The 15,469-nt window shown below is 42.2% G+C and overlaps 1 pseudogene; it reads left to right on the plus strand.

Annotated features, from left to right (window-relative positions):
• The first annotated feature begins 15,000 nt into the window (after nt 1–15,000).
• On the plus strand, nt 15,001–15,119 carry LOC113135039 (uncharacterized; annotated as a pseudogene).
• The last annotated feature ends 350 nt before the right edge of the window (nt 15,120–15,469 follow it).

The raw sequence follows: 15,469 nt of genomic DNA on the forward strand, positions 1-15,469 counted from the left end.
TGATTCCTCCTGCAGTTTCTCCTCAGCATGTTATGTGCAAACTCTTTAATGGTAGAACACACTTTTGAATGTATTTTATGCATATGCTAAAAGTTGGACTGTAACAGATTCTGTTAAAGTAATAGAAATTATGTGGTTCATGCGACTTGTCTCCAAAAACAGAAAACAGTTTCAGTTGAGTATACCCTAATGAATATGTAATTATGAATATTATGTTGACACTCCTCCACTATGTGACCTGCTTTACAACATACGTCACATGTTTTACTCGTAGCCTGGGTGGAGTTAGTCAACAGCTAACTCTAAGACGAAATGATCTAGCATGGAATTCTCAAAACCAAGTCCATGACACAGCCAGCAAAGAAACTAAAGAGGGTTTTGTCGGAGGAGCTATCTTTCGATAGCTAGCATGTTGTGCCTTGTCACGAATTTAGTGTAATGCTTGAAAATTGTTTTGTTTTACTCCCGGTTCCTGGTCTTCATCAATGGCAAATAGATCGTTCCAGGCTGCACAGGACAGTCTCAAAACATCTTTATCAAGTATGTAATACTGCATATAAAGCATATTACTGATACAGTGCTCTGGGGTTTGGCAGCAGCATAGCCTAACCAAATCTGTAGTAATTTCTCTGCAGTTAGTTCATGACCACCACGGAAGGCCTTCCTATCGGGGACTGTTGGTCTGTCAGGGTTCTCCAGAAGGGCCAACACATCAAACATTAGTCCCAGCAGTCTAATCATGACCTTCTGGACAAGCTGGTTTTTCTGTCAGCCTAACAAAGACTGTAAGATTGCCTGCATCTCTTCATTTTCCAGTCTTGTATCCCCTGAAGCCTCCTCTGACTTTCAGGGTCAAGAACGTCCATTCTGGTTCTTCTGTTACCCTTCCCTCTCCAACTTGCTGCACCTCTCCTTCTCCCTCTGCGACTGTATGAGGTCCCAACATCGGATCGGGCAGTGGCAGATGTGGAGGTGGCCTCCAATGTTTTGTAATGTAGCTATGACAAAGTAAGATTGAAAAAAAAAAAAAGTTACGACATTTGTAGTTTGTATTTGCATTAGTAGTGGTTAGATGGAAAGTAAAGTCTGTAACCTAGATTGCTGCCAAAACAGTGAATAGTTTCCGGACAGTGTCTGTTTCGACATTAACACCAAAAACTAAATCCTCAGTCTACTTCACATCTAAATAGTTATTCTAATAAAGAGGCTCTGTGTTAGTTTAAAGCTTTATAAACTTATGACAATGTCTGATGTACAGTATTGTTCAAAATAATAGCAGTACAATGTGACTAACCAGAATAATCCAGGTTTTTAATAAATTTTTTATTACTAAATGGCAAACAAGTTACCAGTAGGTGCAGTAGACATCCAAACTATTCCTAGCAAAAAATAAAAATAAATAAATAAATAACCACCACTAACATACTACCGTTATTTTTGTCATTGTAGTTTTCATTTCTGGAGTCACAATAAATAAAACTATGTAATGATATTTGTAAAATATAGTGTAACGCCCGCTACTTTACCTGGTTGGTGGGCATGGTTTCCGAATGAGGTTTCTGGATTCCCTGGTTCCATCAGCTTAGTCAACAAATTCATGTGTATTGCGCTGCCCAAGAGGAAGCTTATACAGCGAAAGTAATTACAACACTGGTAAGACAATTGCGCTCCTCAAACAGATAAAGGAAACCATAAGCAAAAGTTACAGTGTTGCTTTAAGATATAAATTATATTACTTTTCATTCAGATTTGCATATTGTAGATATATAGATTTACTTGGACTTTGTTTTGTTTCTATAATGGATTGAAAAATGAACTAACCCACCCAAAATTTTACAGTGTGTGGAAATTGGATAGCTTCACACTGCATGTTACAACAGCATTTCATAACAGCCTAAATTGTTCTTTGTGCACATCTGCAATTGTTTAGGTGGCTACAATTCAGCAACATCAAACTCATCAATGTCAAGTTCAACTATGAGTTTCACACCTCCTCGACAGTCTGACAACAGCTGGCATTTCAGTTATGAAATTTCTTGGAAGAAGATGCCATCAGAGATGACCAGAAAGGTGGAAAAGGGGATGCTACCAACAAAAAGTGAGACTTAAAATGATGTGGCTGATTGTCAGCTAAATCTTAACAATATGCCCAAAACCTGGGAAGAAACACCTCAGTGAGATTGAATTGAAAGAGGGCAAAGGTGTTTCCTGTGGCATTCACAGATGTCATTGAAGGTGAAATTGTAGGCACTCACAAAACAGTTGGTCAGCAGAGTGGATATCTTTAGGAGAGGAAGCACTTCCTTAACACAAACCAGTTAACCAGACTTCAAGCCTGTCTAACTGACATAAAGGCCTTGATGGCCAGTGACTTTCTACTTTTAAATTCAGAGAAAATAGAAGTTATTATATTTGGGCCTAAAAACCTCAGAAATAACTTTTAAAATTATAGCTACTTTAGATGGCATAGCCCTGGCCTCCAGCACTACTGTGAAAAACCTTGGAGTTATTTTTGACCAGGACATGTCCTTTAACTCACACATAAAACAAATCTCTAGAACTGCCTTCTTTCACCTGTGCAACATTGCCAAAATTAGGAACATCCTGTCTCAAAATGATGCAGAAAAACTAGTCCATGCATTTGTTACCTCAAGGCTAGATTACTGTAACTCATTACTATCTGAATGTCCCAGTATCTCCATAAAAAGTCTCCAGTTAATCCAAAATGCTGCAGCCAGAGTCCTGACAGGAACTAGCAAGAGAGATCATATTTCTCATATTTCTCCTATATTGGCTTCTCTTCATTGGCTCCCTATAAAATATAGAATAGAATTTAAAATCCTTCTTCTCACATACAAATCCCTTCATAATCAAGCTCCTTCATACCTTAAAGACCTCATAGTACCATATTATCCCAATAGACCACTTCGCTCTCAGAGTGCAGGTCTACTTGTGGTTCCCAGAGTTCTCAAAAGCAGAATGGGAGGCAGAGCCTTTAGTTATCAAGCTCCTCTCCTGTGGAACCAGCTCCCAGCCTGGGTTCAGGAGGCAGACACTCTCTGTACTTTTAAGGCTAGACTTAAAATCTTCCTCTTTGACAAAGCATATAGTTAGGGCTGGCTTCAGGCAACCCTGAACCATCCCTTAGTTATGCTGCTATAGGCCTAGACTGCCCGAGGAACATTGGTGCACTGAGCTTCCCTTCCCCTCTCTTCCTCTCCTCCCACCTCACATGTATATTCCACCATTGAATGTCACTAACCTTGTGCTCTCTCTCTCCCCTAGTTTGTGCTCTCTCCCTCTCTCTCTGTTCTCTCTCTGTACCTTCTGCAGGGGTCCCTGGTCCTGGAGCTGTATATCGCTGATGTGCAGTTACTGGTCCCACCAACCTGCAGTGTCTATTTGTTGTTTATTGTTGGTGTTCTTTTCTCTCTGCTCTATCCACTCACCCCAACCGGTCGAGGCAGATGGCCGCCCAAACTGAGCCCGGTTCTGCTGGAGGTTTTTTTCTTCCGTTAAAGGGAGTTTTTCCTCTCCACTGTCGCCAAGTGCTTGCTCATAAGGGAATTGTTGGGTTTTTAGTTTTAGTTTTTGTAAAGTGCCTTGAGATGATTTGTATTGTGATTTGGCGCTGTACAAATAAAATTGAATTGAATTGAATTGAATTGAACTTCTCTTTCTCTAAAGAGATGAGTTATTAGCATCAGCAAAGGAGAGGATACTCCACCCACTAGACTCTCATGAATGTAGAAACTGGCAACCAATGCAGCTAACACCTGATGAAACTCCAGAATCCCAGAAAGATGCACAAGAAAAGTTAAAGAAACAAAGAAAGATGCCATGACACCAGAAGTATTGAGAATATGATGAGGGCCACCTTCCTCACTCAGAGAAAAGATATTATCAATGTAATCGAGACCTGTGATTTGACAAATAAAAGGCCATATTTATTTATGAGACAACTGGCATGAAGACTCATTTCAAAGAGCTTACAGGCATGGACATCGATGACAAAGCCATAGCAAATAAATGTGCTAGAGTCGCTTCATACCTCAAGTCTAATGACAAGACAGGGAAGATGAAGACCATACTCAGAGAAATGCAAAGAATAAAAATATTGCATATGTCAATGCTGCAGGGTTTCTTCAATAACTTCTTAAATATTTCGATGAGGATGAGGACCAGGTGTTCCATAAAATTGATCAAACAACCCTGCCCTGAAATGGACTGTGCTGAATGTTCTGCCTCTGTTAGAGGCTGTGTACAATTTATTATAGACATTTGCCTTTGCCAATATTATATTCTGTGGTACTATAATGTTCTGTATGTTTACTTTTTTCCTGCTTTTATTGTGAAAAGTCTTATGTGAGGACTTTTATTTTGACGTGTTTCCATGAGCGACGCGCGTTGACTAACGGGAAGCAGCGAACTCGAAAAAGCAGGAAGCTTGGAACGCAGCAGGCCGTGCAGTGTTTGTGGCGCATTTGAATTAACCCGTCTTCGAAACCCTGTCGGAAGCATTGGCTGTAGGTTCATTTAAATTATTAATCTGTCCATTCATCTGTTATGAATCTTTTATTTCATTTACAGTTTTACTCGGTTTAATGGCCGCAGAGTTTGATTGTGCAAACTTCACGTTGGACTATTAAAGGAGCAAGGCGCTCATATCCTGGCTCTTGAACAGAGTTTGGCTTGCTGTTTATTTATATCACACGCTAGGAAAGCAAAACATATAAAGAGAATAGTACACTGAACTTCCAAGTATGCCATGTAGTATTGTTTGTGGTATGTTTGAGTTGTTCCCCCTGTAATAGTTAGTTATTATACTATTATTATGGTGTACTGTTAAAGGTGTAGTTCTTGTGCTCTGACATGATGCCATGAGATATAAACTGGTAGCAAAATGAATGCATGGATGTTAGCTCAGGCTACAGTTCCACAGATATCAGAGATGACAGCTTGCCAGACAGCAGCAAATGAAAACATTTTAGAAAACATAATTTAATTAAAAAGTTTTAATCTCTCTCTCTCTCAAGCTCTTTCTCACTCTCTCTCTCACTTACTCACTCAGTTAAAGATGGCGCTGTGCAAGCAGGCTTTTTTTCAGGCTTTGTTGCATGTTTTTCTATTTTTCCTTATGTGGTCAAATCCTGGTGCAAATGTGCACACAGGGAGATCACTTTTGTTACTTTAGTGTCCTACTTTCTACTTTTTTCCCAACTTTTTGGGCCCTCGTCAAGGGACCCCTCTGTCTTCAGCCATGGCTCCTTTGTTTACACCAGGGATCAGCTATTGGTTCTGTGGAGCTCTCCTCTATGAGGAAAAAAACAGAGATTCCCATGGAAATAAAGAGGAGAAGAAGAGGCTGCAGAGCGGGATGAAAGCTCCAGGAGAGGAAACGTAGGCACAGGCCATATTTACCGTCGGTTATTATGGGAAACGTCTGTTCCCTCTCCAATAAGATGGATGAACTTGCGGCTCTGTCCTGGCTGCAGCGGGAGTATAGGGAGTGCAGCCTCATGTTCTTTATGGAGTCATGGCTGAACAAACTTCCGGACTCTACAGTCTACAGTGGACAGGAGAATGGTGGAGAGCGGTAAGAGGAAAGGCGGGGGACTTGCATTGTTTATCAGCGAGAGATTGTGCAACCCAGCGCACATCTGTGTAAAGGAATAACTGTATTAATAACTCGGCCGTATTACCTCCCGAGGGAGGTTTCACACGATATTGTGTTTAATGTGTACATTCCTCCCTCGGCCGGCGCAGCAGCTTCACAGTGCAGTGTCCCAGATACAGACTCGACACCCGCAGTCCGTCATGCTCATCAGCGGGGACTTCAATGACGCCTCAGTCTCCTCCACTATCCCTACTTTCACCAAATATGTGAAGTGCCACACCAGGTTAAATAGGATGCAGGACCTTGTTGTATGCTAATGTCAAGGACGCATTCACCTCCGCCCCCTCCCCCCATTTGGACGCTCTGATCACAACCTCGTTCATCTGCTCCCTGAATACACACCCACGGTTAGAAGAGGACTTGCACAGAAGAGGTCTGTGAAAGTATGGACTGATGAGAGACTGAGGGACTGTTTTCAGACCACTAACTGAGAAACACTCTGCAGATCTCATGGAGATGATATTGATGGCCTAACCCACTACATCACAGACTACATCAGCTTCTGTGTGAACAACACTGTGCCAGCTAGGAGGGTACAGTGCCCTGGGTAACCCCTGAACTCAAGGCTCTGCTGAACGAGAAGAGGGCTTTCATTTCAGGAGACAGAGAGGAGATGAGAAGAGTTCAACGTGAACTCAGGCACAAGATCAGGTGGGCCAAGGTCCCACCCCCCCTGCTGAGGGGGAAGCTGGAGGGGGCAGGAGTGGATAGGAACCTGGCTGCATGGACCATTGACTACCTGACCAAGAGACCGCAGTACGTGAGACTGCGTAACTGTGCTTCTGAGGTGGTAGTCTGCAGCACTGGGGTCCCTTATGGAATGGTGCTCTCGCCATTCCTCTTCACCCTCTACACTTCTGTCTTCACATACAACTCCAGGAGCTGTCATCTCCAGAAGTTCTCTGATGACTTTAGGCATTGTTGGCTGTGTGTCTGAGGGGAACGAGCTGGAGTACAGGTCAGTTATCATGGACTTTGAGTGGGCAGGCCTCTCTTAAGGACTTTTTATGACTCTGTGGTAGCCTCTGCTATCCACTACTCTGTTGTCTCCACTGACTGGGACAGAAAGAGACTGAAAAAGCTGGTCAGGAGGGCTAGCTCTATCCTGGGATGTCCACTGGCCTCCGTGGATGACATGGGTGAGAGGAGGATGTTAGTCAAGCTAACGGCCTCCGTGGATGACATGGGTGAGAGGAGGATGTTAGCCAAGCTAACGTCCATCATAGACAACACCTCTCACCCGCTGCACCAGACTGTGGAGGTGCTGAGCAGCTCCTTCAGCAGCAGTCTGATACACCCACAGTGTAGGAAGGAGTGCTAAGGTCATTCATCCTAACAGCCATAAGGCTGTACAACTCCACAGTTGTATTCCATTCATCCTTCTGTGCATCAACGAGACTGTGCAATATTATAATAATTTAATTATAATGATCATTCCCGCCACTACTTTGTAATTATGTATATACTATAGCCTGTATTATATTGCTAATTTTAATTTTGCCACGTTACACACTTTCCCTTCAGCTATACACTTTGGTGAATACTTTAAAATATGCACACTTTTTCATATTTCTGCATGAACACTTGTTTTTCTGCCTTTGCACTTTATGTCATCTTTGTGAGCTGTCATAAGTGAATTTCCCCGCTGCTGGGATTAATAAAGCTCAATTTAGCTTATCACTCACACACTGATTCTCTCTCACTCACACTCTCAACAGGAAGTTCTCCTTTGACATCAGATTACTTCATGTTATCTGTGGACCAAAGTGTTGTGAACAGCCACATCACTGTCTTCAGTGATGCTGTGGTGTTGATGTTTGCCTCCTACTACTGCGTGAACATCTCTTACCCAGTCACTCAAGGAGCGACATTGGAGTTCTTGCAGGGGTAAGAAAGCAGAAGTTAATTTTATACATGAAAGCAGATATATGTTCATCCTGTGTAGTCTAATGCAGTCCAAAACAGCCTTACAACACTACTACATATGAGAGAGATGTTGATTCAATTCTGTGTCAATTTTGAAGGCTTTCGATTGTGCTGATGTTTAATTGGACTGCATTACATTCAAATATGTTTCTAATGTTGTCAAATGTTGTCAAATGTTTCATAAAGAACATGGTTTTACGTGGTTTTATGTGTCCTTGATGTGTTAAAGGCTTCATCCAGATGCTTGGGTTGGAGTCCTGACTCCATACTCAAGACTCATACTCATGCTTCCCAATTTTACTTGTTGATTATCTATTTTGCCATTCAAACAAACGAGTCATCAAAACACCACTATTCTGCTACTGTAATATGAAACTTTTATTACAGTAGAGTCTTCGTTTTATTAGAGTTTTTTTTCCCTTTTTTTCTATTTTGACAGATGCCTTTTCAAGATAAATCCAGACAAAGGATCAAAAGTGGAGAAGAAAACTTCCAGAAAGCAGCTGGCAGTCAATTCAAAGGTTCTTTTCCCTGACAAAAATTTCAGACTACGAATGCAGGGAGAAAAAGTTTTTTTCAGCACCTTTTGGGGTGAAGAATCAACTTCCTCCTTTCACATGCACAGTAATTCATGTCAGTATCGCAGTATCGACTTTTTCAAAACACTCATTTACCCACATTGATTCTTGAGTTTGAGTACAAGCTCAGATAATACCACTGTGACCAACATGCATATCATATTCAAATTCTAACTATATTTTAAGTATAAAGTAGGTTCACACTATTGGACAAAGTTACTACTTTAAGTTACCACAGTAATTTAAGTTATTTTTCTAACTTCGTTCAGTGTTTCACTTTGGGAATCGTTTTGGCTGTGACCAACTATGGAAATTCCAATGACACCATGTCTGTCTGTGACAGACAGGTCAACTGTACCTCGGGCCCACCCATTTTACTGATACAGTTGGCCAACTCCTCAAATCATTCTCGCTTTCTTCCCGTGTGGAACTACATTAAGCTCCCTCAGCGCTCCAGGCTAGCAAGCTAGCTGACTGTTGAACTGTTCACAGATGAACTGTAAAGGATATCAGTGCTGAGCAGCAGCACAGCTTCAGCTTGGATTAACTGAGTAAGTTTTCACAGACTTATAGTTTTCTCTTTAGCTAGTATACAGTCATTAGTAGCAACTTCCACGTCAAGGCGAGTTGCTATTCCTGGCTGCTCTGTATTAGCTTACTACTGCAACGGTGTCTGTATAGCCAATTTTTGAGCTAAGGCATCATGGTGAGTCATGTCACGTCCTGTTGGGTTAATTTGTTACCTGAGTTTGCTTTAGTACAATGTTCTGCTAACATGTCACGGCGAGCGGGACTGGTTGAACTGAACTACTGCAGGCTAATACCTCGAGTGTCAATTTGCTTTGCCAGGTTACAAACTGGGTATCCCCTGGCCTGCGATCCAGGACAAAGAAGGGGAGGAAAGGGACCTATATGATGGTCAGCAGCTTCCACCACCTCCTAAGGAGTTCCTCCCAGCAGTACCAACCTGCATGAAGGAGATGAGTCGGTTCTGGTCCAGCCCGCTTAAGATCAAGCTTCCCACACTGGACTGTTCCAAACTAGAGGTGGCTTACCACCTCTATCCTAACTGCCACTCCATCTCTGCCTACAGCAGTGTTTATCTGCCTAATAAAATGGAGAGACTCACATCCTCCATTTTTCAACATATGCACAAATATGCAACCTAGTCTGTATCTGCTCTTAATGCAGTGACTTTGCTGTCTGCATATAAATACTGGGGGAAATGGGCTGACAGTTGGACACAAGGACATCTAACCTGGTCCTATGGAATTAAATCTACATGGTTAATGATAGTTCTGCACTCATCACAAGGAGCAGTTCATGGCTGTGGCCGAGTGATGTGACTAGCTATTACAGGTGAGAGGGGCCTATGGCTTAACCACTCAGGTTTGACTGATTCTCAGAAGGCAGAGGTCATCAAAGCAACTTATAACCACACCAAAGGATTGTTCGGTCCAGCTCTCTAGAATATAAGAGAAACCAGCACTCTCCAAAAGCAGGAGGGTGAAGCTTTTTACCTCTGTCTACCCCATAAACAGCCCTCTCTTCCCACACAGGCCCAGCTTTGCTGTTACAGCCAGGATTAGAGGAAAAAGAGTGGGTCCCAAGCCACAGAGTCAGGTAGCTGGACAGCAGTTTAACCAACTCCAGCGTTCAGACAATCAAAAACCATGGGACAAACACTCTTTTGCAGTAGCAGCAGCGAAAAACTGTTCCTCACATCCTGGGGAAGGGAAGAAACAGCACATGACCTAACATTCCCTTTCAACTAATTGCCCAATTACACAGCCTTAAGAGCGTGCATATCATGAATGCTGGATCTTGTTTGTTTTCTGACAATCTACTGCACCTACTGGTAACTTGTTTGCCATGTAGCAATAAAAAATATACTAAAAACCTGGATTAAAGCTGAGGACGCTTCTCTCATGGAGGACGCTCTGGCTCATCCATGGCGAGGCGTTATGCTGTTTGTGTTTCCTCCCCTCAATCTGATTTTACCCAGCCTTGCTCGGGTGAGGGAGCAGAAACCTTTCAGTTATCCTAATAACTGAGATGGCTGTCCAATCTTTGGATGGTAGAGATTTTAGGGGGTGAGCTATGACTGATACAAGCCTGACAACAGACAACAGGTCACGCCCTGTGAGGAGTGACCTGTTGGAGAGATTTAGCATCCTCATCCAGACAGCATGGTGCTATATCCAGGGTTTTTGAGAATGGTGTGCTGCCAAACAGGTCATTCCTTTTCAGTGTTAAGTGGTAGATATCTTGTACTTCCTATAGTAGCTGGTTGACAAACGCAAAGCATTTTAAGGTGTACTTGGTGACTGTTTCTGCTTGTCATGTGGGTTTTGGTAACAAGTCAGTAGGACAACAACCTCTGATGTATCATTTTATGAAGGCCGCTGTAGATTATGAAGGCAGATTATGAAGCTACCAGTGGTCAGACCTCTGGTTTCATTTTGGGATCTATCAGTTGTGCTAGAGGCTCTCTGTCATCAACCATCCAAACATTTAGAGGCAGCTGTTTTGAAGTGGGTTTCGTTTAAGATGACATTGCTCGCCTTGATACGCCCTAATCCAGCGTTTGTACCTAAAGTGGTAGACCCAGCCTATAGCTGTTTTACAGCTTATGGCAATAGCCTGTGCCCTGTTTGGTCCCTGTATGCATATGCGTGTGGCCTGTAGCTGCAGGGGCATGCAACCCTCTCAGGGACTGAGAGCACACTCTACTCGAGGTGTTGCCACTTCATGGGCCCTCTTTAAGTGCATTTCAGTGCAGGATATATGTGCTGCAGATAGCTTGGCCTCACCATATACCTTTGTGCGGTTCCATAGACTGAACATCTCTCATTTTTAGCTCAAATGGTTTTGGCACTGCTTGGCATTGCAGTGACTCGCTGCATCAGGATTCATGTTTTGCAATTCTGGAGTGGGCTATATCTCCCATAGTGAAACACTGTATGAAGTTAGAAAAAGAACTTATGGTTACTTGCATAATCTTGATTCTTTTATAACAGTGATGTGTTTCCCCTACACTACTTTCTTCCAAATATGGTAAGAAACAGTGAACAGTTCAACAGCTAGCTTGCTAGCCTTGAGCAGTAAGGGAGCTCACAGGTACGGTGCCATTGGAGCTTTTGTAGTTGGCTAAAGCCAAGGCGATTCTCATAGTGAAACAACTCACTCTGTTATACAAAGAACCGGGGTTACCAAGTAACCTTAAGTTACTACTCACTAGTAGTGTTATGAATGTATGTCTCAGGTTTTTTTAAGCTTTCTGCAGCAGCAGGTGGAGTTGTTAAAGGACATTTTTTTATGGGCAGCTGTTTCATTCTGTTTAACTGTGAGTCTGAACTATACATACTGTAAACTGTACCTGTATTGAAACAATATATTGGTGTACAGGTGGGCAGGTTTTTTTACGTGTCTGCAGCTCCAGGGAGACTTGTCATATTTAGTGTTGTTTTAAGGTTAGGGTACCCTTGGTTTATTTGCTAGATCATTTAAAATGTTTTGTTTGTATCACTCCTTAAAAGGAACCCCGACTATAAAGACATGTAATCCTTGTTAGATTAAGGTTATCATCAAAGAACTGACTTTGATATTAAAAACACTATAGATGTGTTAGTTTTTATAAAATTTGAAAAAAAATATTTCACTTGGAGGTCGCCATTATTTACAGCGCAATGCAGTCTGGGTAGTGTCATAGAAGGGTTGTTCTGGTCTTGACTGCATATTGTTCTCTATAAGAGGGGATAAACATGACTTTGTTACATCCATTTCACGCTAGCCAGGAACACTTAAGGCAAAAATACACAAAATTCATGTAAATTTAAAACTAAAAATAGTTTTTTAATTCTGGAATTTTTTTTTTTTTACAATACAGAATTGCTCTTACTGACTTGATAGATCAAGGGTTTAATCCATAATCAATAAGTAGTATTTAGTTTTCTTTGCTTTCTCTACAATTGCTTTAAAAACTTTCTGTTCTCTCATAACTGAGTCAAACTGAGCCATTTATGTAATTTGCAAGAAAAAATTGCCATTCTCTGTTCCAAACGGCAGGTCACAGTGACCTCACTAGCTAAAGTGGTCAATAATTGCAGTCACCTGCAGAAAACCTGAATGTTGGTGCCTGACCTGAGAGGCCATTAAATCATAGACTGTAAATATTAACATGACCAATGTCCGACACACTTCGTAGTACAATAAATGTTGTTTTCAGTTTACTTTATCTGGTAATATTGTTCAGTTTCAATACCTCAGTACCTCTCTTCTTGGTCAGCTATCCATATTTGCTGAGTAACTGGCAGACTGTTTGTGTTGTGTTAATGGGAATGACAATTTTTTCCAGTTATGTAAGTCATCTTAATTGTCTTGGTTGCCCCATTTGTCACGTTTCGATGAAGTTAGTATTGTTGTTTGGACCAAAGATACGCCCAGCCTGGTACTCAGGTGTAAAATGACTTTATTAAACAGAAAAACAGAACCAAAAACAGGAATACAGAACTTGGCGGGGAAAAGGTCAAAGCGGGAAACACGAGGGCATGGAAATTCTAACTAAGGGATGAGGCGACATGAAACTAAGGGGACAAGACATTGGACCTGGGACACACACACACACACACACTGGGGGTCGCACAGGCCTAAGGGAACATCAACTCGGGGGACAAGGCAGGGGAGTCTGGGTCACACACTCAGGGAGACTCACCAGACTACAGGAGAACAAGAGCAAGGGGAAGGGAACAAGGCGTGAGGGTCTGGGTCACACACACTCGGGGAGACTCACCAGACTACAGGGGAACAAGACATGAAAGAGGGGACAAGGCATGAAGGTCTGGGTCACACACACACGGGAGACTCACCAGACTTCAGGGGAACAAGAACAAAGGAGCAGGGCATGAAGGTCAGGGCAGGTTAACACAGAAACAAGGAGACATGAGAACAGAGGCTGACACAACTAAGGATCTGGGAAAACACGACACAACACATGACAAGGGATGCAGAAGGGTAACTTAAACCTCTCTGGAAAAACTAAGGGACATGAACGCAAGACGGGGCACTAACATTTGCATCACTGTTTTTAGGTTGGGAGTTGGCTGCACCATCATCGTCATCAGGAGCACTAACTTCATGAAAGTCTGAATGTTCATTGATGCAGGCAAATCATTATCATCATCACCATACCTGCACCATAAATGCATCAATACATACACACACACACACACACACACATATATATATATATATATAGAGAGAGAGAGAGAGAGAGAGAGAGAGATATATACATATATATTTATGAACTATATTAGTTTAATGTTCAAACCTGGTCACACAAAAGGCTCAAACCCATGAGCAAATAAAACCTTTAACAACTAAAAGAAATTACTTGTCCATAGCTTCTGGTTTAGCACTGTATTTACAGTTAATATGAAAATACAAACCAGAGTTTCTATTTGACAACTACCTATATGAACCCTTAACTAAAGTTAGTGTAGTGCATCTGCAAACAAACGGTAGAATGACTTGTCTGTCAGCTTGCTCCAGGCCTTCGTTCTAGTAAACCAACAGAGCACCCATGAGGGCATAAGGAGCATGGAAGAAAAACTGAATATACAATCCCACTTCTTTTCACAGTCCCTGCTGTGTGAACAGAAATGTCTCTCAATATTTCTCACAGAGCTTTGGAACAGCAGTGGACCTGATCCCAGAGATAATGGAAGCTGAAATATGGAGCTTGTCCATTGTGGGAGAGCTAATGGGGAGGGTGTTATAGCATGGAAATTGTTTTCTTGAAATCAAAATACAGGGGTTTTTTTACATTATTGTTATGATGCTGATAACAGTTTGTACGATACTACAATAGCATGATGTCATCCGGGATCAAGAACCGATGACCTGCTTAAACTAATAGCTGACTATTTTCTATGATATTTAGGTCACATTATTTGAATTTTAGGGCGGTTTGCATGGGTGTCCCTAAAACACCCATGCAAATACCTGTCGCAGACAAAACAATTACGATTATGGCATTTTGATGATGGAAAGATAAAATAACTAAAACTTTAAATAATCTGTGATTCTTACAATCTGGTACTGGTGCCACTCTTCATAGCTGACTAAAGGCAGTGTTCTATCTGCAGTAACTAGTGTTTCATAACAGTCAAAACACAAAATTTTGTGTAACCATTACAGATTGTTTTAAGATAGCATAACACACTAACCTCAATACCTCAATAACCTCAATACTTATTGGCACACAAGCTTGTGTTGAGATATTATGATACACAATGATACAACAACATTGATATCAATAAATTAAACAGGTAGGAGGGTAAGTGTATTCAGTTCAGTCTAGGGGTGAGTGTGTGTCCAAGTGGGGAAGGGGGATTAGTGTCTGAGGGGCAGAGTTAAGCAGCCATGGTGAAAAAGCTGTTTGTGAACCTGCTGGCCTTAGTCTGGAGGGCAGGAGGGCAAACAGACTGTGGGAAATGTAAGAGGAGTCCTTTGTGATGGTGTGCACTGTTCTGAAACAAAACCTCCTGTAAATGTCCTCAATCGTAGGAAGTAAAGCCCCCACGATGCCTTTGGCAGTTTTCACCACCTTATGATGCTCTCTATGGTAGAAAGAAGTTCATCACGATGTCTGAAGAGAATTGCTCCTTTTTCAGAGCCCTCAGGAAGAAGATGTACTGGCGAGCCTTCTTGACCAGGCTGGAGCAACTGGTTTTCCAGAACTGATCAATGAAGGTGTGGATCCCCAGGAAGTTGAAGCTGGTGTCACGCTCAACCACTGCTGCATTGATATGTATAGGTGTCTGTATGCCATACCGTCCTGCCAGCGCCGATCCCGTCCAATCTCGGAAACTAAGCAGGACTGGGCCTGGTTAGTACTTGGATGGGAAACATCCTGGGAATACCAGGTGCTGTAGGCTTGATGGGCTACTGGAACACGACACTCATGGACGAGGGCTGAGAATAGAGAACTGTTGGAATGCTACTACATGAGTAACCCCCAGCGATACAACACGAATGCTTATGGTAAGGGTGAGCCAGGACGCAAAGTCAGGAGGGAAACAATACCATCCCCACCCAAGATTGGGTACCAAGCCCCAATAACAAGCCCCCACATGCTCAACACAAGAGCAGCTGACCTGAGAGTGAAGATCATGAGTAAGATGGGCACCTGGAACCTCCATAGCCGGCTAGCAAGACTAAGTGATGTACCCTCTGAAAGTCTACTAGAAGATGTGAATGCAGCATTACGAACAATCCCTACTGTGAC

Source organism: Mastacembelus armatus, chromosome 17, assembly GCF_900324485.2.
Source record: "Mastacembelus armatus chromosome 17, fMasArm1.2, whole genome shotgun sequence".
NCBI classification, from domain to species: Eukaryota; Metazoa; Chordata; class Actinopteri; order Synbranchiformes; family Mastacembelidae; genus Mastacembelus; species Mastacembelus armatus.